The sequence below is a fragment of the Mastomys coucha genome, unplaced genomic scaffold, assembly GCF_008632895.1.
Source record: "Mastomys coucha isolate ucsf_1 unplaced genomic scaffold, UCSF_Mcou_1 pScaffold1, whole genome shotgun sequence".
Taxonomy (NCBI): Eukaryota; Metazoa; Chordata; class Mammalia; order Rodentia; family Muridae; genus Mastomys; species Mastomys coucha.
This window is the reverse complement of record NW_022196891.1, coordinates 82916638-82921540: the sequence shown is the minus strand read 5'-3', so window position 1 is coordinate 82921540 and position 4903 is coordinate 82916638.

The window sequence follows — 4903 nt, the reverse complement described above, 5'->3', positions numbered from 1 at the left end:
CTGGAGGCAGGAGCTGATGCAGAAGCCACGCCTGGGTGCAGGCCCTTGGAGATGTGTGACCTCCCGGAGTAGACACTCGACTGCAAACTTCACGAGCAAGCATGGAGAAGGACTTGCCCACTGTTTGAAATTTCATGTGTAACCTCCTGAAGGCTTTAGAAAAGACTTTCTGAGGTGCAGGAATTTCAGAATCACTGTGTTCAGAATTTAATTTTACCAAATTAAAAATGTTTGAGGCAATGGTGCTGCATAAGCCAGGGTTATAGCTTAAATATTAATGATTTGCATTCTATTTGGATTGTATCTTTTACAGTTTTCATAATTGTGAGTAAAAATAATCGTTGAGCTGCAAGGAAGGTCAAGGCTATTCTCCGTTCCCATCTGCTCCTCAGCTGACACGCAGAGCTGTTTCTGAAGGTCAGAGGTCACCACGCCCATTCCCTTTGTTAACGCAATCTATACTGGCATCCACGGAAGCTAAGCGCTGATGCTTTTGCAAATCCCTCGAGTACTTAATCTACTGCTTGTTTTCTGTTTGCTTGTTCCTTTGCTTTTGTTTTTTGTTAAATTAGTGACTTGCTTTAAAGTTGGTAATATTTTGTAGGAGCAGATTTGCCAGTTGTTAATAAAATAGTTGACTACCTACAAAATAAATATCAGCATGCCAAGGAAACGATCTATCTCTGGGGAAAATACAATAATTAGAATCACGTTTTTTTTTTCTTATTATGACATTTTTTTTTCTAACTACAAAACTCCATTATATTGAGTTTGGGAATTTACAGAACCCCCAGGAATTGGGTTTTATATAAATGGAAGTGTCATAATCTTTCAAACAACCAGAGCAATCTAAATCTTTTTTGAATCTTTACTTTGTGCAACTTAATTCTTTTCTTTTAAAAGCATATCACATATTTTTAAATGCACTCCACTTTAAGCAAGTGCCCCTGGGAAATCTAAACTGGTTGTGAAATTTTGATTTTTAAATAAAAATTCAAGTGAGAAAGTAAACAGTTTACTTGGCCACTTGACATGGCCAATAAACCAGAAATGCTTCCCAATATGATCTGAAATTATTTCACAACTTGGGAAACAGGGTGTAACCTTTTAATAATAATTTTAACATAATGATTAAGACCAATTTATTAACTGTTTGAGACATCCAGTCAACATAGCCATGGAACTATAAAAGCTAACATAAAATGACCACAAGTGGATTTTCAAATATTCGATCTAGAAGCTGACAGTATTTTTTCTGACCAAAGTCAGTACTCATACTCATTTCAAAGTCATCCTGAAAGAATACAGGATATAAATGAACAAAATGGGAACCCCTCCTGAGAACTCAGGGGGAAAGTATGGTACCAGCTCCAACCACATTTACCATTAAGCCTACTGCTTACAAGTGTTAGAAGAGGCCAGTCAATCTCCTGAAACTTCAGGCACACACTTCACAAAAGTTTTGAGTTAAGCATAGTTTTACCGTTGGAAAGAATTTGTCATCATGTAGGGCTTATAAAACTAACGATATAAAACCCTACTGATAAAATTCAAGCTTGGCTCCTAATCCCAAAGATGTGCATTTATCCTAGAAATGAAAACCATGTCGAGTTCATCCCAGAGACTTACAAACGCGAGTGCCAGTGAGGTGTGTGCATGACAAATAGGGAACAAGGAAGAACAGGGAAGAGAAGAAGACTGCTAGACGAGGAACCAGGGGGTCTGAGAATGAATTCACTTCTTGGCAAAATGGGAAGACTTGAAGACTGATTTGAAACAATAGGAGTAGAAGATTTTCTTTAAAATAAGAGGCTTTCATAATTTGAAAGATTGTGTGTGTGTGTGTATGTGTGTGTGTGTGTGTGTGTAGACACAAACATTTGAGGGTTCCGTGTGGCTCTTCACCCTAAGGATCCGATTGTACCATTTCAGGCTAGCAGAGGCATTTGTTCCATGGTCTTTTCTCATGCCTCAGAGCTTCTATAGGATCATTCAGAAAGTTTGCACAGGTTGACACACATTATCAGTGAATCTGGCCTCTCAGAAATGTCCACATATCATTCCTTACCCAAGGCAAGCAGTGGCCTTCATGTTGGGGACGTAATTTTCATTCCCACGGTCTAGAGCAGGAATCTGATGTTCTGTGGAAAGACAACCCACAAAGGTCCAGGACTACTGGAATTTTTATTGCAATTGTTGCTTAAAGTGGAAACTTAGGGGTTCTTTGGAAAGTCAGTTGGATGATGATTTGCTGGGGCAAACAAGTGAAGGAATGTTTCACTGAAGCAGAGACAGGAGAGAGGATGTTCTGCTAAAGCAAGCACTTGGAAGAACATGTGACGAAAGATTCTTTGCTAATGGCACACATGTATTTATTGATTCACCTTACATTGCATAGTTGAGCTACATTTGTCAGGATAAACGCACCAAACCAACTTTTAGTGGTAGACTGAAGTTTCTTGCCACTTCTGAGGACTTGGGCTGAATGGATGCACATGCTGAGGCAAGGCACGTGGAGGGTACGTGACATTTGGAGGGTATAAATAAGGCTCCATGGAGTGAAGGAGACAGAGCTTGGCTTGCTGGTACAACTAGCTGAACTATACTTGTGGGTCTCGAGTCTTTGCTGATTGTTGCTTTCCTGAGAGAGACACAGCCAAGAACTTCTCCTGGTGTTCCTGACGGTGGGCTACAGGAAGGCTAAAGCATTTAAGAACCATCACTAAAAATAGGTATTGAAAAAAATTAAAGTTACAGTTGGGGGAGCTGCTAGCATCAGAGACGAGACTCTGGAAGCCCTAAAAAACTAAGCTCAGCCACTGGTCCTCAATCAGCCAATTAAAGAGATGATTTATGTCATTGAGAAAGGCAGAGAAAGATTTTAAATATGGACACTTTGGAAGAGGAACAAATAAAGACCAGCGAGCTACACTCTCAAGACCTGCTTCTGAGTCCTGACATGAAGTTCAGTTACTCAAGAGGTATGCAAAACTAAGCAGTCTTTGGCAAGGTGTGGCCCTGCCCATCACTGTCTAGGTCCCTAGGAGGGGAAGAAGAGTCTCTAGTTAGGTGAGTTTTGCCATCTAGGCAATTATAACTTCAACAATTCTGTTTACAAAGCCAAATCCACTCTTATATGATCTGAGCATAATTTCATGTCACAGAATATTTAATTCCGCAGTGTCCTCTCAGCACATGGTGGCTTCTCTTAAAAGCTAAGCTTTAAAAGTTATCATTGACGTCTGGCAAAGATGGAGGAAGAGAACACGAAACCCCACCCCCCGCCTCACCGAGGAAGGGTTATTAGTGTTGGTGTCTACTAGGAAGGGAGGGTCAGTTTCCTCTGGCTGTCTCCTGGTAGCTTTCCCATGCTCCCTGTGGGTGGCCCTACACCCATGCACATCCTGGTACCACTGACTGGACTCAGGATTAAAAGAAGAATTCTTTCAGTCATGATCTTAAGAAAGAAATTCTCCCTCTGCCCTCACCCTCTCTGACTTGTACTCAGCTTTCAAGCCAGTCTCTAGGGAGTGCACTACACCCGTGAGAGACCCTCCCTGCTCAGGAAAACAGAAATTATGTAACTTTGTGTCTGCTTGATTGCAGCTACTTAAAAAATAGAAACTGGCCATCATCACACCTCGGCCGCTGCAGAGCTATTGAATTGAGCAACTGTAAAGCATGATGCTTAGTATCCAGGAGGGAGGTTTCTGAGACCCTTAAGCATTTGATGTCAGTTACCACAGCCTTATCTTTATTTAAATCGAATCCTGGATTGCCTGACCTGAGGTAACATGGCTAGGAGCACCATCGTAAATTGAATCTCCCTACTCTCTCATCTCCTAATCCCATTATAATAGTTTGTTTCCTGTATCAAAGTAGTTATTAGTTTGGGGTGATCACACATAGTCACCCTCAAGTCCTCTGATTTTTCCTCCTTGGTCCTGTGGCCTTTTCTTATTATTTCTTGTCTTAGTCATAACTACTCTTTGCATTAGTGTGGCCACCACTGACCCTCTTTTGGATTATAACTGCCTCTAATCTCTCTGTCTGCACCACTGTGAAAATTCTGAATTCAGATAGAAAAACCATTGCTTATAGGTCCTAGATAGCACCAGCTTTGAAGCGTGGGACACAACAAAGAGATCTGGGGAAGATACGAGTCCAAACTCCATGGTCCCCTGTTTAATAATCTCGGGTGGTGTGGTTTAACTTTTTAAATTTTGTAAGTAGTCACTATAGAACTGTCCATGTAAGGACACCCATTCTTCATGTGTAAGATGTTCTTCGCTTTCTGAAATACAAAATTCTCTATTCTTATGAAAGTTGTTCTACAACTTAAATACAAAGAAGCTGGGCTGGAGAGATAACTCAGCAGTAAAGAGCACTGACTGCTCTTCCAGAGGTCCTGAGTTCAATTCCCAGCAACCACATGGTGGCTCACAACCATCTGTAATGGGATCTGATGCCCTCTTCTGGTGTGTCTGAAGTGAGCTAGTGACAGTGTATTCAGATACATAAAATAAATAATAAATTATAAAGTACATAAAACTTAAAAAAATTTTTTATACTCACCCTTCATCTATCAATTGACCTCTAAAACGATGGGTTGTCTTCAACAACCTGCAGTGTTAATGAGAGCAACAGTTAGAAAAGATGCCCGTGGCCCCTACATTCTGCCTCCTTCTTTCTCATGATATTTTCTCCCTGGACTGCAAAACAACATTGCAATTTCTGCTCGTGCTCAGAAAGTTGGGAGTGTTTTTTGTTTTTCATTTAAATTGCACTTTAAGTTTGTAGGGGAAAAAATAGCCAAAGTTTCCATTTAAGCAATCCTAGCAAAGTCTACGACCCAGACAGTCTCTAAACACAAACTCCAAGTGAATGTTCTTGTAACTTAGGC